The sequence below is a fragment of the Chiloscyllium plagiosum genome, unplaced genomic scaffold (genome assembly GCF_037043375.1).
Source record: "Chiloscyllium plagiosum isolate Xiang-an unplaced genomic scaffold, Cpla_swu_hap1 HiC_scaffold_24, whole genome shotgun sequence".
Classification (NCBI taxonomy): domain Eukaryota; kingdom Metazoa; phylum Chordata; class Chondrichthyes; order Orectolobiformes; family Hemiscylliidae; genus Chiloscyllium; species Chiloscyllium plagiosum.
Genome location: NW_028270162.1, coordinates 22,557,385 through 22,581,440, shown reverse-complemented (window position 1 = coordinate 22,581,440; position 24,056 = coordinate 22,557,385). Strand labels below are relative to the sequence as shown.

Here is a 24,056-nt window from a genome sequence, read left to right as displayed (position 1 = left end):
CACAGCAGGTCAGGCAGCCTCCGAGGAGCAGGAGAATCAATGTTTCGGGCAAAAGCTCTTCATCAACACACCTCCTCCTACTGGCCCCTCGACCACGACCTCACCTCCGATCACTAAACCACATCTTCCAGACCATACACAACCTCATCACTTCAGGGGATCTCCTACCCAGAGCTTCCAACTTCATAGTTTGGGAAGCCCGCACCACCCAGTTCCACCTCCTACCCAAGATCTAAGCCTGACTACCCAGGCCAACGCATCGTCTCAGCCTACTCCACCAAACTCATCTTCGTGTACTTTGATACCGTCTATTCCTACATCTCGTCCTGGTCCAGGAATTCCTCACATACGTTCAGGACACCACCCACGCCCTCCATCTCCTCCAAGACTTTTGTTTCCCTGGCCCCCAATGACTCATCTTCACCATGAACATCCAGTCCCTATACACCTCCATCCGCCATGACGAGAGCCTCCAAGTCCTCACCAATACTCTTCCAGTGACACTCTCATTCGCTTGGCTGACTGGTCCTCAAACTCAATAATTTCTCCTTTGAATCCTCCCACTTCCCCCAGACGAAAGGGGTAGCCACAGGCACCCGCATTTGTCCCAGATATGCCGGTCACTGTGTCGGTTATGTGGAACAGTCCATTTTCCGCAGTTACACTGGCACCATTCCCCGCCTTTTCCTCTGCTACACTGATGACTGTAATCGGTGCCACATCGTGCTCCTACGAGAATGTTGAACAGTTCATCAACTTCACCAACACATTCCAACCTGACCTTAAGTTCACCTGGACCATCTCAGACACCTCTCTCCCCTTCCTGGACCTTTCCATTTCTATCAACGGTGACCGATTCAACACCGACATTTTCTACAAACCCATCGACTTCCACAGGTACCCGGACTACACCTCTATCCCACCCTGCCTCCTGTAAAAACACTATCCCTTATTCCCAATTCCTCCATCTCTGGCGCATCTGCTCCCAAGAGGACAAATTCCACCACAGAACACACCAGATGGCCTCCTTCTTTTAAGGCCGCAATTCCCCTTCCACATGGTTGATGATGCCCTCCAGCGTATCTCATCCACTTCCCGCACTTCCACCCTCGAACCCCACCCCTCCAACTGCAACATGGACAGAACCCCCCCAGTCCTCACCTTCCATCCCATCAATCTCTGTGTACATCACATCCTCCGCCATTTCCACCATCTACAAATGGACCACACCACCAGAGATATATATTCCTCCCCATCCCTATCCACTTTCGGTGAAGATCAATCCCTCTGCAATTCCATTCCTGATGAAGGGCTTTTGCCTGAAACATCGATTCTCCTGCTCCTCAGTTGCTGCCTGGCCTGCTGTGCTTTTCCAGCACCACGCTCTCGACTCTAATCTCCAGTATCTGCAGTCCTCACTTTCACCTAAGTAGTGATACTGTTTAAAATTGTTGTTATAGTTAGATTTTACAATGTTGCATATGTAACCCAGATTCAATAGGCAAGCCAAGCTGGACAGTTTTCACCAGCTAGTGATAGTTCTGTAAATGCCCTTAGAATGCAGCACGTGTGAAGAAGATCAAGTGCTTATAGCTATAAGAGCTACCAGATAGTTTGAAGAGCACTTCACCCGAAGTATCCCTTTCATCTACAATACACCATCATTCATCTCAGTTTCAGAACAGTACTGCAGAGCATCATGGGCAGCATGGTGGCACAGTGGTTAGCACTGCTGCCTCACAGTGCCAGAGACCCGGGTTCAATTCCTGCCTCAGGAATTTGTGTGGAGTTTGCACATTCTCCCAGTGTCTGTGTGGGTTTCCTCCAGGTGCTCTGGTTTCCTCCCACAATCCAAAATCATGCAGGTTAGGTGAATTGGCGATGGTAAATTGCCCATAGTGTTAGGTGAAGAATGGGTCTGGGTGGGTTGCTCTTCAGAGGATTGGTGTGGACTTGTTGGGCCGAAGGGCCTGTTTCCACACTAAGTAATCTAAATCTAATCAGGGTTTATTTTCTAATCAACCTGTTCAGAGATGTTATTACACACCTCTGGAGCATGTGGGACTTGAACTCTGGCTTCCTGGCTCAGGGATAGGGACACTACGACTGCACTGTAAGGCCAGTCATCAGGATAGTGACTCAGATCCAACCATCTCAAGATGCTTTTCAATTACTTTCCTGTCAACATAAGTTCAGAAGTGGCAATATATGCAGGTGATTGTGTAGCACCATTTACAACTCCTCAGATACTGAAGCAGCCTATGCAAGTATGTAGCAAGACCTGGGCAAAATTCAGAATTGGGTTGATAAGTGACAAGATCGAATTAGAAGCTGGGAATTCTAAAGCAAGAAAAAATTATGAATGTGACTGCCTAAGGCCTGACAATAAAAGGCATAACTCAATTATGGTGGAATACATTTAATTTGCTTGGATGAGTTCAAACACTCAAACAGCTTGATACCATCAAGCAATCTACTTTCTTAAATCACATTTTAAACATTCACTCCCTCCAGCATTAATGCACAATAGTAGTAGGATATGCCAGGTACATGATGCATTGTAGCAACCTACCAAACCTCCTTCAATAACCTCCACCACTTAGAAGACCAAAACATGAGAACACTAGTGCATTAGTTTCCCCTCAACATCAGACATCAAACTGAACTGGAATTTATTACGATTCCTGCACTCTTTCTGGGTCAAGTTCTTGGAACTCCTTCCCTAAACAACACTGTGGACGCACCTACACCAGATAGTTTGGAGCAATTCAAAATGTCACACTTGGGCAAATGCTGCTTTGATACCGAGGCTAATCCCTCTGACCTCACATTTTAAATCTGTCTTCTGCCCACTTGTGGACTAATGCTGTAATGAGGTCAGGAGGCAAGTAGAAATGACAAAATCCAAATTGAGCATCTGTGAGCAGGTTATTGCTGTCAAATACAGTTTGATAGTGCAGGCAGTCCGTGGGTTCTAAACAGGTTCCATTCTGGAATCTGTTTGCAAGTCGATTTGTATGCAACTCAGAACACAATGCAGGAGTGGGAAAGCAACTGTCAAAAATGCAGAAAATATTTGTATGCCTGGTCTTTAAAGTTAAACCCCTGTACAGGATCGAGTTTGTAAGTACAAGCGTCATAATTGAGGAGCTCCTTTAGTTCAACAATACCTTCAATCACTTTCCTGATGAATGAAAAGAGATTGATTTGTGGCAATTGATTGGATTAAATTTGATCTGCCTTTTGTCAACAGGAGAGAAGCAGGCAAGTTTTCATGTGATAGGGTTCCAACATTGACAATGTGGTCGAACAACTTGGCTAGAGGTGTGGCGAGTCTTGGAACACTTCTCTTCAATACCACTGTCAAGACATTGTCAGTGCTGATATACTTTTCTGCATCAAATGCCTTCAGCAATTTCTTGATACCACGTGGAAGAAAATGGACCTCGGATTCGTAGCCTCTAAGTTATCCACTAAGATCTGCACGATGTTCAGCACCATTCGCTACTCCTCAGATACTGAAGCAATTCGCATTCAAATATAACAAGATTTGGACAATTTCCAGCCTCGGGCTGACAAGTGGCAAGCAACATTCATGCCATGACCCTCTCCAATAAGAGATAATCTAATCACCATCCCTTGACATTCAATCATGTTATCATCACTGGATCTCCCACGGTTAACAACCTCAGGGTTACCATTCACCAGAAACTCAACTGGACTCACCATATAAATACAGTGGCTACAAGGGCAGGTCAGAAGCTAGGAACATCATAGCAAGTAACTCCCCAAACCTTGTCCACCATCTACAAGGCACAAGTCAGGAATGTGATCCTCACTTGCCTGGATGGGTGTAGCTTTATCAATACTCAGGAAGCTTGACACCATCCAGGACAAAGCAGCCGGTTTGATTGGTACCACATCTACAAACATCCAGCCCCTCCTTCACTGATGGTCAGGAGCAGCAAGTATGTACTACCTACATGATGTACTGCAGGAATTCATCAAAGATCTTAGACCACACTTTCCAAATGCACAAACACTTCAATTTAGAAGGAAAAGGGCAACAGGTACATGGGAACACCACAACCTGAAGCTCCTCTCCAAGCCATTCACCATCCTGATTAGGAATTATATTGTTGTTCCTTCAGTGGCACTGGATCAAAATCCTAGAATTCCCTCCTTATAGCATTGTGGATCAACCTAGAGCATGTATATTGCAGTGGTTCAGGAGAGCAGCTCACAACAACCTTCTCAAGGGCAATTAGGGACTGGTAATAAATTCTGGCCCCGAGTGAATAAAAAAGGTCAATACATGAGCTGGTGGGTATGTGTGTGACAGTGAGTGGTGTTTCTCCATTATCTGTGTCCTCCTGCTTTTCCATTTCTTTCTCTTCTACCACTGCCTGGTCACTTTATAATTTTTTGGTACCTTTATGAAAAAGGTACAAGGATGGGTTTGTGGTGCATACAGGAAGAGGTGAAAGCATACAGCAGTTGGATTATGTAAATCAGTAGAAATTGTGGGATTTTGGGCATGGGCCAGGGAAATAGAATAGAAGGATTAGTCATGAGCATGCTGTTCACTACTGCAATCATGGCTGCTCTAAGAATGCGAAGCAGTATGAGGGTAAGGATAAACAACTGTGTCTGTTCCCTGTTGTTCAGGTATTACCTCGGTTATGTGTTATCTTGTCTTACAAGAGAAAGGGAAGTGGACCAGCGAAGTGCAATCTGTTTGGGAGATGCAGTTGTTCTGGTTGGATAGCTGACAGCCAGTGCAACAGTGAGATGTGAAATGTGGGTGGGAGACTTGCAGCAACACTCACCATGCTCTCGCCAAAGGGGGCTTGTACTCTTTAAAGGTACAAGCTAGTTTTAAATAAAGCAGACAAGCTCTGGTGAAAGAGTCCCCAGAGCTGAAACATTAACTCTGCTTTCTTCCAACCAATGGTACCAGGCCTGATGAGTTTCACCAGCAATTTCTGTTTAAACTTCAACTAACGGTTACATATCACAATTTTGAATCTCTGTTCAAGAATGCAGCCATTTACCAGAATGCTTAGCATTAGCTGCATGCTGCAAGCATTTTTATTTGCAGGGAGCACAAAATTTATACTACACATCACAATCCTTCTGCCCTGCCCAATCTTAAAGCTGAAATCCCTTTCACTTTATGTGGTAATTCAAATAATTGAATAATATATTTCAAAATCGTACCAGACTCCCAGAGCTCATTTCGCCTGATTGTCTGTTTAGCATATAGAAATTATTAAAACTCAAGGTTGTCCTACCAGCATTCCAGGTATCTTTCTGCAAACTAGGTTGAGATTTTTGTTTCACCCTTTTCCTTGCTGCAAAGAATTACTTTGACTAGCTCAAATAATAAATTCTTCAACGGCTGCTTTAAGGTATGGAAATTAGTGAAGCCTCAAGTTTCCAACAGTAGCTGCTTCCATCTTGTGATGTGTTTCACAGCTATTTTCTCTCTTCTGATGTATTTTTATTCTTGCTGTGGCTCATCATTAATTAGTATTTAAACCAACTTTTTTATTAAAATTACTAACTCTGATTTTATTATTACTTTCTTTTCTAATTTCTACTAATTATTGATCTCAAAGTTATATTATCAGGGATCTTACTTATTTTTCAGAATGTAATTATCAAATTCAAATGGTACGCAGGACAGCTTAACAAACTAAAATAATTTACAATACAAAATGGATGTTGCCTGGTATGGAAGGAAAACCGTATGAGGAAAGACTGAGGCACTTGGGGCTGTTTTCACTAGAGAAAAGAAGGTTTAGGGGTGACTTGATTGAGGTGTACAAGATGATTAGGGGGTTAGATAGGGTCGACAGTATGAACCTTTTCCCGCGTATTGAGTCGGGTATTACAAGGGGGCATAGCTTTAAATTAAGGGGGGGTAGATATAGGACTGATGTTAGGGGTAGGTTCTTCACTCAGCGAGTTGTTAGTTCATGGAATGCCCTGCCAGTAACAGTGGTGGACTCTCCCTCTTTATGGGCATTTAAGAGGGCATTGGATAGGTATATGGAGGATAGTGGGTTAGTGTAGTTTAGGTGGGCTTGGATCGGCGCAACATCGAGGGCCCAAGGGCCTGTACTGCGCTGTATTCTTCTATGTTCTATAAAAATGCAAATCCGGAATATTTGAAATAGTTCAGTACCAGAAATGTGTAAGTACCTGAAAGGCAGAGGAAAGGCTGAAGATCCTTGCCAAAGCTTTGATGACTGTATGGTGTTCTTCCTGCTCTTCTCTGGAACTGAAAAATTCTGAAATTTTGCTTCGGACTTTCATCCTTCTCTTATCTTCACCTGGTCCATCTTTGATTCTTCCCTTACATTCTTTAATTTTGCGGTTTCCATTTCCAGGAATGAACTATGTACTAATATCCATTACAAATCCACCAACTTGCACAGCTATATCGACTTTGCTTGCTCATACCCTGCTTCCTGTAAGGACTTCATTCCATTCTTCCAGTTTTTGTCTCTGTCACATCTATTCTGATGATGCTAGCATCCACAAGTTGTACTTATGCCATGTCTTCCTTCTTCCTCAATTCAGGATATCCTCACACTGTGGTTGATAGGGCCCTTAACCATGTCCAATCTATATCTCAGTACTGCTCTCACCCCTATCTCTCCCTCCCAAGACAATGATAAGGTTCCACTTGTCCTCACTTTCTGCCCCCCCCCCCCCAGTCCCACATTCAAAGGATCATCTTCGGCCATTTCTCTCACCTTCAGTCTGATGCCACCATCATACATATCGTCCCCTCCCCTTTCAGCAGTCTGAAGGGACCATTTCATACTCTGGTCCACTCCATCACCACTGACACCTTATTCCACCCCTCCCCCCAATCCACACAACTTCCCATGCAATCATAAGTGTACCACTTGCCCCTTCAACTCCTCCTTCCTCACCATCCAAGGGCCCAAACTCTATTAAGCTATTTAAGTTCATATTTCAATCTAATCTATTGTGGCCACTGAAGGAGACCAAATGCAGAGGATGACTGCATTGCAATAACACCTTGGCTTAGTTCACAAGCAAGTTCAATAACTTCAGGCCATGAACTGTGCCCTCTATTTTGATTCCTTCCAACTCAATCAAGAGATTTACCCCTTTTTTTCATGGTTTTGCTTTCAGTCAGAGTTTGTTTTTATTCGATTATTAGCAACTAATCTGGCCAATGCTTTGTCTTTGCAATCATCATTACCACTCCCTTTGTCTGATGTTCAACGATATTTTGATGTCTAAAAATCCTTTGAACTCTCCCTGACCTGCTGTTTCTGTTCTGATTCACTTGCACCATTCCCATTTCAACTGTATAAAGATTGCATTTGTGGCCAATACCACAACATGCACATGTGGAACATTGGAGTATTGTATTAAAATTCACAACAGAAGTCTTGGAAATTTTTAATAAGAGTCAAAGAAACCAACATACTGAGAATTGTTTGACTATTCCATTAGCAAAAGATTTTTGTTAATAAGTGAACTGCTTACTGGGGTCTACTGTGACACACTGGACTGACTCAGGTCCCACCCTTCCACCTCTGTGACTGATGACAGAATTTGCTGCTTCCTTTGTCTTACAGCTTCAGAGTTCACTTCCTATCGACTCCCAGAACAATCAATCAGTCACCAATTACCAACATTTTGTTGTCAGAGGGAGTTCAAAGGCCAAGTGGAAGAAAATAATGCGAGACTATGAATTTGAGTGGGGAAATACAATTAAACAAACAGGACTCCCTTTATGTCACACAGCTTGTTTGTGTTTGTGTGTGCTATTGTGCGCACTCAAATGGTTCAGCCTGCCTTATGAACACAGTCTGAAGAATAAAGTCTAACATTCTTCCGCTCTGAAGTCTCAATGGGCTTGAAACGGTAACTCTGTTTTTCTCTGTATTAATACAGCCTGTTCTTTTTGTTTATCCTGCACTTTTTTTTTACATTAAACAAACAAACCAGTCAGTTTCTATTTAATTACAATTGCCAAATTTACTAATGTCTGCTACTGTTACTGATCACTGTATCCATTTTGCACATTCTATTAATTTAGCATTACAAATGTATAGAAGTGGGGCAAGGTACATATGAGGCAATCATCTAAATTATCGTAGTACCTTTTTAATATGTAAATTAAGATGACATTATTTTGATGTACACATAATACATGTACAAACATTGTTAAGTTAAGTGAAGGATTTATCTGCCACAATGAAATAAGGTGAAGGATGAATAGAGATCGTGTGTGCAGGTTAATTTAAAGAGATAATAAATAGGAAACAATTTTCAGTCATTGTCTTTACCGCCTGTGGAGATTAACATTTCTAGGAAGCTTAGAAATGTATCCACTTGGATATGTATGCACCCTAATACATATGTCAATATCTATATTAATAACTTTACTTCTCACAATCTTCAACTCTTTATAACAATCAGTGCAAGTTTGTGATTAGTCAATAATTGTTTTCCAGGCAGTTTTTAAGAAGCCTTCATTCTAAAGCATCCTGTGTTACTAGCAGTACCACAAGGACAGATCTTCAAATGTCACACAGGCGATGAAGAGTACCCTCTGGAATCTGATGTTATACTTGTATGTCAATTATGTACAGGAACAGGTGCTGTCACTCCAGCCAAAGTGCACATTACAGGCATTTTGAAGTAGTGCTTCAAATGTTTCAGAAATGTCTTGCAATTCACCCCAGAGGACGCTGTATGGCTTAATGTTAAATACTGCATATTGCATAACTGAAACCAAAACATTAAAGCTATCTTTTGTCTTTTCATAAGTAACGCAAGTTCTATACCTAAACTATTCAATTTATTTTGTACCTTTCAAATGCTATTCTCAGCATCATGTTGTTAATTCAGATACACTCAGTATAAAATTAGACATCAGCTCCAAATCGTTATATTAGGATTCAGCACTTATTGGATTGTACATTTTCTCCTTGTCCTTTGACGAGGCTAATCAGATATATACTGTGAGAGAAATAATAAGAAGCTTTAAATTGCATTTTATGGCCAAAATGACTTTTCCTGACACAGTCCAATATGTAAATTAGTTAGAAATTTAAAGTGTTGTTATAATGTCCTCAACATTGAGCTCAAGACAGAAATACAAACTCACTTTATTGCCACCAGCTAAGAGGAATGTCATCAAATAATTTACCACTGCAGCCAACAAAAGATAACCTTGATTAAAATTACGTCAAGAAGCTCCTAAATGTAATAGATAGCAACGTTCAAGAACCAGAGAATTTTTGTTTTGAAAATCAATATTCAGGGTTTTCTTGGAACAAACATATGCTTAGAAGTTCTTATATTCTGGTTTTGAAATTCTGTCATAAATCCACAAAGAGTCAACAAAGTAAATCATAGAACTGCAGGTTCCCAAGAGTACAAACATGTTCTGCAACACACAAAAATCAAGAACATAGGAACAGATCATTTTTGATTGTGGAGTCTTCCGGTGAGAGTGTGTGTGTGTGTGTGTGTGTATAATCACAACATTGTACAATATTAATATTATGGTGCAATGCATTAATCAGGCAAATATTTATGCATAGCTCAAACAATTTGAAAATATTAACCAACAATTTTTAACTCTGGATTGACAAAGGGAGAATAGTAAATAGAGAATAATTTACTAAGAAGATCACCATTATGATTTCCAGAGAAGTGAGCAATTTGACAGAGAGGACCGAAGATACAGAAAACAGTGGTGAGTGAATTATTTCAATGCTATATTACATTAAAGATTATTTCTTATAAAGCTACCTAAAAATCATATGACTGGTGATAACGGTTCTGCTGTAGACCCTGGGTGGTACTCTAAACAGTGATTAGTTGGTGAGTGCTTTGGTATCTGAAATAAGTTGGGGAACAAGAAACCCATGAGGATGAGCTGCTCAGCTGATCTTTCCCACTTATGAAAAAAAACCCCTGTTGTTGAGTTGACGGTGAAACCGATTTATTCTTCTATAAGAGCGATGAAAGAACTTTTCAATATTCTACTTCGTGAGCAAGCTGTATATGCAGGATCTCCACAGACAACCGTACCTGATTAATGACAATCAAATTCGACACATCCAGAATACAGAAGTTGTACAGAAATTCAGAAATTGCAGAGGCACTGGTCATAATCTTTCAAATCTGCTTAGATATAGGAAGTGCTGCCACAGAACTAGAGAATTCCAAATGATACACCCTTTGTCGAATAAAATATGGAAGGATAAGCCCAACAACTACAAACCATTCAGTTTAACCCTAGTGGTGGAAAAACGTTTAGAAACATCAGTCAAAACAAAATTAACAGTTACTTGGACAAATGTGGATTAATCAAGGAAAACCAGCACGGATTAAGTTATGTTTGACTCACTTGAGTAAGTTTTTAGTTGAGACAGCAAGGTGGACTAATGAGGGGATTGTGATCAATTAAATGTACATAGACTTTCAAGAGGCATAAGATAAAGTGCAACATAAGGAGCTTGACTTAAATTGCTCACCTTGCAACAAAGGATTTTGGTGAAACAGAAGGGTTGTTTCAATTATCTAAGTTATATATTCACTACGACAGGTACTAGTTTGATTCCAAGCTTATTTAATTAGATTATTTAAATTTTCCCAGCTGTTGTGATGAGATTTAAACCCAAACGGGATTGAGGATTATCAGATAAACCATAATCTTATTGAATAGCAGAGCAGAGCTGGGCTGAACGGCCTACTTTTGTTCTCATATCTTGGGTGTCTGGATCATTAGTCCAGGCTTTTGAATTACTAGTTCAGTAACACAATCACTATTTCCAGTACACATGGTCAGAAATCCAACCTCCTTCTTTCACAGGTTTCAGAAGAAGCTGGGAAATGGTTGAAGAACCTATCAGTCAAACAGACCAATAATGTACAATTAGACTGGGCAGAGGCATACCTCCCATCATGTCTGCATCAGAAAATTAATGAATGTGAGTTGTGCTGGACTTGTCTATTTTTCAGGTCTTGAATTAAGAGTAGTTTGTGCATCTTTTGAAACAAATCTATTTCATGGGATGAGCGCAACACTGGCCAAGTCAGGTTTAATTGTCTCTTTCTCACTGTCTTCTCGAAAGTGACGCTCAGCTGCGTTCAACTGCTACAGTCCTTAAGATGTACATATACCGACAGTGCTGTAAGGAGATTCAAGAATTTTGGACCATCGGCTTGGAGGTGAACGTGGAGGCAGTGTTCCCATGCATCTGCTGCCCTTGTCTTTCAGGGGTAGAGGTCACAGCTTTAAAAAGTGCTGACAAAGGAACCTGGGCGAGTTGCTGAGCTGTATCTTTTGGATAACATATTGCTGTACTCTTTGTCAGTGGTGTAAGTTATGGATACGATTCCAATCAAACTTGTTGCTCTGTCCTGGACAGTGTCGAACTCTTTGCATATTGGTGAAAATTCATCTCTCCAGACAGGTGAAGAATATTGCATTATACTCTTGACTTAAACATTGCAAATGGTAGACAGGATTTCAGAGTTGGGAAACAAATTACTGACCACTGAATAACTAGCCTCTGACCTTCTCTTATAGTAACAGTATTATACAGCTGTTCTATTCAATTTCTAGTCAACAGTAACCACTTAGGGGTTTCAGTGATGCTATCACCATTGAATGTCAAAGGGAGACAATTAAATTTTTTCTTATTGAAATAGTCATTGTCTGGCATAATGCACAAATATTACTTGCCACTTATCAGCCCAAGCCTAGAGACTGGCCAGGCTTTGCTGCATATGACATTATTGGCGCTTTATGGTATTGAACATTCCATGTCAATTGCACAATGTCCCCATTCTGAAATTATAACGGAAGGAACATTATTGATGAAGTAGATAAAAATGTTTGGCCCTGAGGAACAGAGATGAGAGATCTGCAACTACGACAATCACCTTCCTTTGTGCTAAACAGCAGCATGTTTTCTCTCGATTCCCATTCATATACATTTTCCTGGGACTCTTTAAATCAAATGTGGCATCAATGCTGTTACTTCACCTTATTTTAACCTTACTGGTGGAAAAATATTTGAATCGTGGAATTCAGGGAATGAGTGGCTCTGGAAAAATGCAAACTGAGCATCAGACAGCAAAACTCTTGTCATTTCTCACCATTTAGCATCTTTACATAAATGATTGGGATGAGAATATAGAAGGCATGATTAATAGGTTTGTGGACAACAACAAAATTGGTGGCATAATAGACAGTGAAAGATGTTTTCTAAGATTACAAAGGGATCTTGATCAAATGCGTCAATGGGTTGAAAAATGACATTTAACTTTGAAAAAAATGTAAGATATTACAGTTTGGTACAACAAACAAGGGTAGGGCTTATACAATCAACGGTAGGGCCTTGGGTAGTGTTGTAGAACAGAGGGACTTAAGGGTGCAAGTACATAATTCTTTGAAGCTTGCATCACATAGACTGGGTGGTTAAAAAAGGTGTTTGGCATGCTTGCCTTCATTGCTCAGTCCTTTTGTGTAAAGGAATTGGGAAGTCATGTTGAAGTTGTACAGGACATTGGTGACGCCTCTTCTGGAATACTATGTCCAGTTCTGGTCACCCAGTTACAGAAAATAATCAAGCTGTAGAGGATTCAGAAGAGATTTACCAGGATGTGGCAAGGCATGGAAGGTTTGAGTTATTAAATAAAGGCTGAATAGGCCGGGACTTTTTTCACTGGTGTGTAGAAGGTTGAGAGGCAACTTGATAGAAATTTGTAAAATAATGAGAGGTATGGATAGATTTAATGGTTGTTGTCTTTTCCCTAGAAACAGAAGATTTAAAGACTAGGGGTCACATTTTTAAGGTGAGAGCAGAGAGAGATTTTAAAATGTCATGAGAGGCATTTTTTTTTTAAGCATAGAGGGTGGTTCATGTGTGGAATGAACTTCCTGAGGAAGTGGTGGATACAGATACAATTCCAATATTTAAAAGACATTTGGATAGATAGATGAATAGGAAAAGTATGGAGAGATATGGGCCAAGAGTGGGCGAGTGGAACTAATGTAGCTTGGGATTATGTTTGGTGTGGTCTGGTTGGACTGAAGGATCTATTTCCATGCTGTATGACTGTATAGTTCCTTTAAATATCTAATTGGTCGGGGGTATGTCCTTTTCTTGATTTAGTTAATCTTTTACAGGAGAAAAATTTTCATCTCAACACATTTTTTGTGAAGTAGTTTTCTCAAGATAATTCCGTGAATCTGACCAAAACAACATCTTAGCAACTTCTCCAGCATTATACTGCAATCCCTATAAATCTTTAAAAACTACATTTAAATTACAAAAATAAATGAATTTGTAAATTGGAAAATCATGGCATGCCAGTGACATACACAGGAGTTGTTAGGTTTGCTGTGAAGTGACTGGACATAAAAGATTGTGACAAATTGTCAATGGTCAACTGAAACTGAGAATATTTTATTGAGGATTCTTAATAACAAATGGTGGAAAGAAAGAGGAATGCATGATCTACTTATTGGCAGCACCATAGACAAAAAGGAAAAGTGAAAACAAGCAAGTTGCTGACACTCTTCTCCAGAATCTGAAACACCTATGGACATGGTAAGCTCAAATTAGCCCGAAGATGAAAACCAAACACCATCCACCAACAATTGTATTTTCTACACAAATCCCTCAGGAAACAGTTATTGCCACGATGTGTCAAATACAAATCTCCTCTCAACACCCCACAAACCAAGAGAACAGAACAATCACAGAATGCTACGAGAAATGATAAATGATGCCCACAACAGACTCCATATATATATATATATATGGATGAGAAAGTTCACGCCAAAAAATTCTGTACACTAACGTGACTGACCATGACTGGACATGTATGCTAGAGCAAGTCATCAACATTAAAAAAAACAGAAGACCAAGGTGAAGAAAAGACTAGCCCTACAAGAAAAACTGTCCATGCTCTCACACAGCAATGACACGGACAATTCAGAGACTTGGATAGGAACCTGTCTGACTGACTACTCTCAAACTCTGAAAAAGCAGTCTTAGTACGAGAGATGAACTTCAACCACAGACACGGATAAAAAGGACTTCCTAGCAGCACTGGTGTCCACCCTGAAAGACAACAGACTTACAGAAGAAACCTAGCAGGCCATCAGACCAACAGTAGTGCCAACACCAAGCAGGAAGAAAGAAAGGAACACCTTCAATACACTGGAAAACCCTGGAAGGACTCAGAAAAGAAAGAACTATTGTAATCCTACGGGCAAAAAAAGGGCTCATGACTTCATTCTGAACAGAATACAATACATTGAAAAAGCAAACACACTACGAACAAATAACACACCTACTGTAGGTGGCGCTTGACTCAACTCCAGAAAACCGCATTGTAGCATCCCCGAGGAAACTACACAAGACAGGTGAAATTAACAAGACATCTCCAAAGAATAAATCCAGAAGGATCCAACATACTGTTTGTATGGATTACCAAAGATACATAAAGAAGGCCCCCCCTCATACCGACAGTCTCACTTCCTGGCACACTGACATCAGGCAAGCAAAGGAACTGCAAAGCAAACTGAAAACACCTGATACGAGACTCAATCCACTCGAACCAGGAATTCCTTAACATCAAAGGTAGAGGACAACAAGGTTATGGTTTCCTTGAATGTAACGGCCCTATTCACATCAATAGACATCACCCTAGCCTGACTGGCCTCACTGCTAGAAGAACAAAGGATATAAACACCTGATAGCACCAACTCCATCAGCAAAGACAGCATCCTCAAAACTACTAGAACTGAGCTTCGCAACCCATTTCACCTTCAAATGACAAGATCTACAAACAAGTCAATGGGATGCCTATTGGATCACCAATATCTAGACTTATAGCAGAAGGAATTATGCAGACGTTAGAACGAACACCCCTTCCCATGATCCAGCCCAAGTTTTGGGTCCAATAGGTGGATGGCACCTTTGTCATCACAAAAATGCAAACTAGAACAAATATAAGCACAAATGACATCCTTACCCATATAAAATTCACCAAAGACGAAAAGAACAAAAACCAACTCCTCTTCCAAGATGTCACAGTAGAACGAAAAGCCAATGGAGTGTTGCAGACCAGCATTTACATGAAAGCCACACACACACACACACACCAACACATTGCAGCACCCAGGAACTATGAGAAGCCAAGCAAAAACACCTATACAACATATTCAGGGACAAATGGTTACCTGATAAGCATAATCTGCCGATTCCTGCACAATAGGCCTAAACAGGAAGATACAACACGCTCAGAAACTCTAGCCACCCTACAATACAAAGACATTTCAGAGATGATGACCAGACTACTCTGGCCCCTAGGCATCATGGTGGCCCATAAACCTGTCATCACACAGAAACAACTCTTGATGAATTTAAAGGACCCCATATTCACAGCTAGCAGAACGAACATCATATACAAAATATCCTGCAAGGACAGCAATAAACATTACATTAGACAGACGGGCAGGAAACCAGCCACCAGGATACATGAACATCAACTAGCCACCAAAAGACATGACCAACTATTACAGGTATCCATTTATACAGACGAAGAGGGACACCAGTTTGACAGAGACAATACATCCATCCTGGGACAGGTTAAACAAATTCATGCATGGAAATTCCTAGAGGCCTGGCAGTCGAACCGTTAACAAACATAGATTTGGACTCCATTTACCAGCCTCTCAGAAACAGAACCAGAAAAGATATCACTGACATCAGGCAAGCAAAGGAACTGCAAAGCAAACTGAAAACACCTGATACGAGATTCAATCCACTCGAACCAGGAATTCCTTAACATCAAAGGTAGAGGACAACAAGGTTATGGTTTCCTTCAATGTAACGGCCCTATTCACATCAATAGACATCACCCTAGCCTGACTGGCCTCACTGCTAGAAGAACAAAGGATATAAACACAAATAGCAAGCGGGACAGAACACCAACGCTTCACCGAAGGCCACTGATGATGTTAGCTAGCATGGTGACGAAATGTTGAAGAACAAACCCACCAGTTCAGCAAGCAAACTTACAACTTGCTGACACTCAGCCCAAGTTTAAAAACCTATTAATCAATTTGGTCTTTTCCTCAGGATATCAACAACAATAATTGTTTGAACCATTGGGCAACACAGCATATGTCCATGTAGTTTAGTGTTCCCAATTAATTTTATTAGTGATTGAATTTATGTAATAGCAAGGAGAGGTGCAGACAGGTAGAATATTTGTGGGCGGCACGGTGGTTAGCACTGCTGCCTCACAGCACCAGAGACCCGGGTTCAATTCCCGCCTCAGGCGACTGACTGTGTGGAGTTTGCACGTTCTCCCTGTGTCTGCATGGGTTTCCTCCGGGTGCTCCAGTTTCCTCCCACAGTCCAAAGATGTGCAGGTAAGGTGAACTGGCCGTGCTAGATTGCCCGTAGTGTTAGGTAAGGGGTAAATGTAGGAGTTTGGGTGGGTTGCGCTTTGGCGGGTCGGTGTGGACTTGTTGGGCCGAAGGGCCTGTTTCCACACTATAATGTAATCTAATTTTAAAATTACAAACATTCTTTAAATCACTAGAAATCTCTCCTTATATCAATACTATTGAAATGTGAACTAAGAAACCAAACATGATGGAAGTATCACCATTTGTTGATAAATTATTCCTTGTTCCCCTCATATGCTGTCTCTAATTTGACTGGAATAAATACAATATAATACTCTGCAATTAAAGCAACTGTGTGTAGCTAAAATTCTATGCCATTATAATATCCAAACTTCTTATTGGAGTTACTTCTGTTGTCAAAGTACAAGACATAAAGTTCAAATTAACATAATATACTTTGTTAAACATGATCAAAATTCTTCCTACTTTTTAACTCCTTCACTTTGGATGAAAGAGAAGAACATAAGAACTAGCATCAGCAGACAACTGAATCCCTCAAACCTGCTCAACTATGTAATACAATCATGGCTAATCACATCAGACACAACATCACTTTTGTGTCCAGTCTCCCCAACCCTTTAACACAGTACTAATTAAAAATCAAATCTCCTCCTTGAATTTACTCAATGTCTCAGCATCTACTGCACTACTGGTTAGTGATTTCTACAAATTCACAACCCTTTGAGAGAAATAATTTCTCATCTATTTTAAATCTGCTATCCTCATCCTAAAACTGATTTTTCATTCCAGATTACCCCAGATGATGAGATATCCTCTCTATGCCTACTTCGTCAATTCCCTTCAGTATCTTATGCACCTCAATTATATCTCCGCTCATAAACTGAAACCATTATATATAGAATCAGTGAACCTCCTTTGAACTGCATCCAATGCAACTAAATCCCTCATGTAACTCCAGGTGTGGTCTCATTAATGCCTTATGCAGTTGCTCTATTCCTTTTGCAGTATATACCAACATTCCATTTGCCTTCCGGTTTACCCGCTGTACCTGCATATTAGCTTTCTGCAATTCATGTAACAAAAACACTCAATTTTTCTCCATTTAGGTAATATGTTGCCTTTCTATTCTGTTTATCAAAATGGATAATCTCACACTTATCCATGTTGAACTTCTGCCAAATTTTGTGCATTCACCTAACTTATCCATATTCATTTGTAAATTTCTTTTTTCCTCAATGCAACTTATTTTCCCCCTTATTTTAGGGTCATCTGCATATTTGGTTATAGTACTTTCTATCCCCGTTGCCAAGTCATTAGCTTGTAAATAGTTGGGGCCTGAGGAATGAGCCTTGTGATTCCCCACTAATTCAATCTTGCCAATGAGAAAAGGACCCATTTATCCTGATTCTGTAGGTTAACCAACATTCTATCCAAGATAATAAATTACCCCTAATCCCATGTGATCTTATCTTGTGTATTAACCTGTTGTGCAGCACCTTATCAAATGTCTTCTGGCAGTCCAGATATATAACATCTCCAGGATCTCCATTATCCACCTTGATTGTTACATATTCAAAGAACTCTAGCAATCAAACACAATTTACATTTCATAAAAATCAAACTCACTCTGAAGTATTGCATTTTGAATTTGCAAATGTCCTATTGTTACTTCCTTATTAATAGATTCTAACTATTTCTCAATGATACATATTAAACTAGTCTATATAGATTCCTAATCTGCTTCACTCTCTTTTTCAATAAATAGGGCATTATATTAACATTCATCCAATCCACTGGATCCTATCCCTTATTCAAGAAGTTTTAAAATATTATGACCAATGGATCCACTATCGCTGCTGCCCCTTCCTTTAAGACCCCAGAATGTCGGCCAACAGGCTCTGGGATCTTGTCTGCCTTCAATCCCATCAGTTTGCTTAGTACTTTTTCCCCTAGCAATGTTGATTGTTCTCCATTCATTCCCTTCAATAATAAGTAATGCAGAGGTTATTATTGGATGGCATTGGTGTCCTCCACCATAAAAACGGAATTTAAAAAATTGATTTAATGATGCTACTATTTTTGTGTTCCCCATTATTAACATCCCAATCTCATCCTACAAGGGACCAACATTCACTTTAGCTACTCCATTCCTTTTTACGTATAGAAGCTTTTGGTATCTATTTTAATATTGTGTACTACTTTTCTTTCATAATTTACCTTTGCATTTTTAAATTACTTTAGCATCTACCACTGCTCAATTGTCCTATCTTTTAGTCATCCAGCCCTGTCAACTCAGGACAAATACCTACATAATTATCCTGGTTTGCTAGTGTGGAACGGCAGTTCCTCTTTCTAATTGAATTTGAATTTCTAGCATGCCATGATCACTTTTCCCAAGGAGGACCCTTTGCAATTTCTGTACTTTGTGGAGTTAAATGGAATCGGTTTTAAAAATCAAGGATTGTTGGGAGGATTAACGCACTTTTTACAAGTGCAGTTTACAAAGCTGCTGGTTCAAATAGTAGTGGTAGGGCTTGCAGACGAGCCGGAGCCTAGGGCTGTTTACAGATGAAAATTCAGTTGGCAACAAGTTGCTGATTAACTGGTTGAGTCCACAAATCACTGACAAAAAAAACACCTTTACTGTTGACACAGACATGACTGATTCCCAACTTGCTGAACAACTTGGGCTATGAACAATATAGTGAGAAGCCAGAGATCTCTAAGCTCAGGAGCTATGCCTGTTTTCAGCAGAAGGAATGGCATTAAGCATGAAAAAAGCCAGTTCTATTTTTCCTTCAGCTGTTGCTATAAACTGACTTCTAATAAATAGGGACCTGTGTGTGAACATATTTAGAGAAGTTGGATCACAAATCAGCATTAATCAGCAAAATAATTTTCACAGAAAACTGTGGGAACAGAGAAGGCCCAATTACCTAACCGATCTTTCCCTCTGACGTAACACCCACATTTTTTTTCCCTGTCTGTCTGTATGTGTGTGTTTATAGAGGGGGTCAGTTTTAATTAGTAATTATAGGCAGGCAGCTTATAATTGTTTATATGTAGCTACAGTCTAATTATTTATAATAAATAGTAATTCTTGTTAAGTCCAGAAACTTGGTTCATGCAATGTCAGTCTGGTTCTGATAGCTAAATTGGGCACCTCTGCATACTTATAAAACGTTAACTTTTGTGTCAACTCTGTAAGTTGAAGTCCATTTTCTGGTGTGTTACCCCAGTGAGATGTAACAGTAAGTAATGAGGACAATGGACAAGTTATCCCCTTGGTATAAGCACAAGTTTGGTAACAAACCACACATAACAAATCTAATGTTTGGTTACTGGTCTTTGATTGGCCAACTGCTCCACTAGGGACTCGATGCATCTGGGATGAAACCAACCTTCTAATTTATGAATCAATTCTTATTGTCCTGCTAAAGGTTTCAGGTGCTGTCAGGGAGAAAACAAACCAATATGCATCGGTACATGGCACAGAACTAGTGGAAGAGAATTAAATACTCTTTGAAAGGTGATTTAAAAAAATGAGCTAAACGCTAGGAGGAAAATCTTTTTGTAGAGTGATGCTGCCGTCCCTGCCCCAGCCCCCCTCCTTTCCTTACATCTGCACAATTAAGATGTACATGATAGTCAACAAATTAAAATGACTAGTTTCCTAAATGTTTTCCTATTGTTCCTCTAGAGTATTTTTAGTGTTTTTGCACTCAATTCTGAAAATGTGTAGTTAGAATTGAGGACAAATTTTGAAATTACAGAGTGGCAGAGAAACATGACATTCCCGAACCCAAAGAGAGAAAATGCTGGAAAATCTCAGCAGGTCTGGCAGCATCTGTGAGGAGAGAAAAGAGCTGATATTTCGGTCTAACTGACCCTTTGTCAAAGCTAAAAAAAGGGAGAAATAGGGAGGGATTTATACTAGGCTGACAGGAGGGGAGTCATGGCTCCAGAAGCAAAGGTCGCAATAAATTCCCCGATATCAATTTGCATTTTAATGCACAGTTTGATGCCAAAGTGAACAGCTTCAACCAAACCTAACTTGCTTCTTAAGAGCTGTTGGTTCAGCTTGAAGCAAATTCAGCAATCAGATGTAAAAACAATGGAAGATTTCCATTCATTGGCAGGTTAACACTGTTAAATCTTTGTAGAGCACACATCCTCATGTCTTTTCCTAAAGCAGAGTTAACACTAGAATGGAGAATAGTAGATATGATAACTAATGCAATTATTATCTAATTCTGAAAGATATTCCTATTTATTTCAGCGATGCAGATTAATGCCTGAACTAGAGTTTTTTTCTAACTTTGAGTAAATTTTGTGCTAATCCAGAGGGGAAAGATTAATGTTGGTAAGCAAAACAAAAAAAGGCTTTCTTCGGCATTTAATCAATGGCAACATAAACATTTCTAGACCAGATACAACATGGATTAGATACAACAAATAATTTCTTCCACTCTGCTCAAAAACATGTTCCAGTAGCAACTTTAGAATACTGCTTCCCGTATTAAAGTTTTTCTCGATCCATAATAATGACCGTTATGTCCTCAACAAGAATAGAAATGCAATGGCAATTCAGAAGTTTTATGCCATGAATTTGTGTCCATTGAGAACGGACTTAAGATTGCTGGGATGAACAAACTCTTTTCCTGTAACTAAGAGACAGAGGAGACTTGTGTCAGCAGCCTAGAGAGACTAAAACTCAATTCACAGGTGAAAGACCAGAATCTAATAACTTCACTGGCAACTCAGAACACATCTTTGTTTTAAAGAAAAAAATGAAAGAAACCTAGCAGATGAAGAAAGCAAACCCAACCACACCTTCGGTAATTTTGAGAGTTTAGTCACCATCTTAAACGGATTCATCTAATAATTGGCAAATGTTGTGCAATTCAGTAACTGAAGGTAAAGTTTAGTCCTGAAGAGAAAGCTTTTGCTCCTTTTGATTTAAGTGGTGAGCAATGTAGTTAAAATGTTGTTTTTTTAGATTGTACTTCTACTTATAGATTAAAATTACACATTTAAGAAAGGACAGAATCTTAAGAGATCATCCAATTTCATTTATCACCAATAACAGAGTAAATATTTCTAAGTGACAAACTAAGGGAAACTGCCTCAGTAAGGTACTTGACAGGAGACCCGCGACAATGGTTAGGCACACTGAGTCAAGACAAATAGCTGGATGAATAACAAATGATCTTTAAAAATAATCAAGCAGATAGTAGTGCTCAAGGATAGTTATTCAGATTGAAGAAATATGAAAGCAGTGTTCCCAGAGACCACTATGAGTCATAACTCAGTGAATGTTTGGACTCAATAGCGAGTAACTCAATAGTCAAATATTGGCACTGATATCAAATTGGCGTACAGTTAACATGGTGGAGAATGCAGCACAATGTGTATTAGGCAGGTGGATGACAAATGAACATTAACAAAAATGAGGTGATACCCCTTGGTAGGGAGAATACTATCAGGTTCTACACCTTATCAAAAAGAGAATGCAATAGAAGAACAATGAGATCCAAGGATGCAGGTGAAATAAATCATAAAAGCAAAGCATATCAGCAAAGCAATTAAAGCACAGTGGAATATGTCAAACCTACAGAGGATTCTGGTCATGCTGCCATAAATCTCCTTTTTAAACTTCACACTATGAAAGAGACATAAAAGTACAGAAGAAAGTACAAAAATGGTTTGAGGATAGGACCAAAATTGATTCTAACTAAAAAGAAAGACTGAATGTTTGGGTCTTTTTCTTCAGAAACAATATAAAGAACTGCCATATTATAGATGTTTAGACTTTTGAACAATGCAAAAATAGAGCAAAAAATTTAAGATAATTAATAAATCCTCTCAGGAAAAACTAATATATTCAAAATGGTTAGAATGTGAAGCATGCTACTACATATAGTTTTTTCCAAGGCTTTCAAAACAAATTAGATAAGTAGATAGAAGAGAGCTATGAAAAGCAGAAAAAAAAAGATTGACTAGAAGGAGGCTTGTGGAGTATAAATGTCACTATGGACTATTGGACTGAATGTTTTTATTGTATGTATTTTATGTGAATTAGTCTTTACCTGAAAAATGAAATTTTTTTAGACAAAAACAAATGTTGAACAGTGAACTTTACCTAAATTTTCTTTACATTCCAGGAATTATCAGAATCTGGTCAGAACAGAAAGATTTTATTTTAAAATGTAACACTAAGTTATCATAGCTCCATTTCTGAAAGGTAAGATTGAGCAGAAGTGGCCAGCTAATATTCTGTTTGCGAGTGAAGGTTGGATAAAGAACATTAACAAAGCAATAGAACAATTGGATAAGGAATGATTTTCAAATGGAGAATTATTTTATCCTCAGGTTTTCTTTTGGCAACATAATCAATTAATAATATGCAGATAACTGAAGTTTTGTACAATTTACAACTGAAGATCTGGTAGTTATACAGAACATATCACAGTATTATGAAGTATCCTACATCACATGGCATTACTCTAGTGAAGGCATTTATAACATTAAGACCCAGCTTCTTGCAATGCTATTTACTTAAAGTTCAAGGTGAATGCTTTCTATCAGTCCACTACTGGTACCAGACTTTACATGGATGCAGATTTATGTCACCTTCAGCTCAAATTCTACTGAGCTTTAATACATTCTGGTCAGCCAAAGCAAAACTGTGGTAGACAGCCAGTCATGACAGTCAAAAATCAAAAGACAAAAACTTTGCTTGAAGATCTTTAAAAACAAAATCATCATTTTTAACATGATAAAACCAAACTGGATTTTCAGAATTTAAGAAATATTATACTCTGTATACAGATGCTACCTACTGAGTATTTCCAGCACCTTCTGCTTTTAGTATGCTAGATTCAGGGTTTAGCTATTACACAAACTGTTATTGGAACTCCTTGCTTGAATTTCACTTAGACACTGGTTATCTTCTGGGGAAACTATTAGTTTTAACTTTGAAATTGATTAATATTAATTGATCAAGTATACTCAATATCCATTATTAGTGATACTTTGTAAGAAAAAAAAAACATAAGCTTACACATTCTTGATTGTCAAAGTGCTGATAGGAAATAATACAGCAGCTTAAAGCACTGCTCAATTCATACTGGTCAATATATGCATGAAGGAGGGAGCGTGGCCAAATTTAAAAAAAACAGCCATCACAGAAAACTATCGATGCAACATCACTTACAATAGGAACACAGATCTTTGCACAAATGACTTCACCTTGGAAACATTTAGCAAACATTAGCTTTGGAGAAGAATCATGAAATTAGCTTTCTTCACAAGGAGGTAAAATTCAGTAAGATAGTCACAGATACATTCCTTCCATCAAAACTCCACAATGTGCACAGATAGGTTCTCCCAGCAGGTGTTTATGCTTCCAGTTTAGGTTTCCAGTAACTTCATTTTCTGTTGTGTCTTCCAGACAATCTGATTCCCTCTAGACCAGAAAGGTTTGTATTAGTTGAACAATCTGCTAAAAACTATTGTAATTCATTTTCCCCCTTTCTTGATCACTCTGGTTAATATATGCTATTTCATATCATTCTGTTTCAATTACAGG

At 39.2% G+C, this 24,056-nt stretch overlaps 1 protein-coding gene across 1 annotated transcript in view; it reads right to left on the bottom strand.

Annotated features, from left to right (window-relative positions):
* Positions 1–7,434: 7,434 nt before the first annotated feature.
* Positions 7,435–24,056, bottom strand: part of LOC122562612 (protein-tyrosine sulfotransferase 2-like) — a 30,708-nt gene continuing 14,086 nt past the window's right edge. Inside the window, exon 5 of the mRNA XM_043715597.2 lies at positions 7,435–23,933. The gene's annotated coding sequence lies outside the window, so the exon portion shown is untranslated. The remainder of the gene's footprint in view (positions 23,934–24,056) is intronic.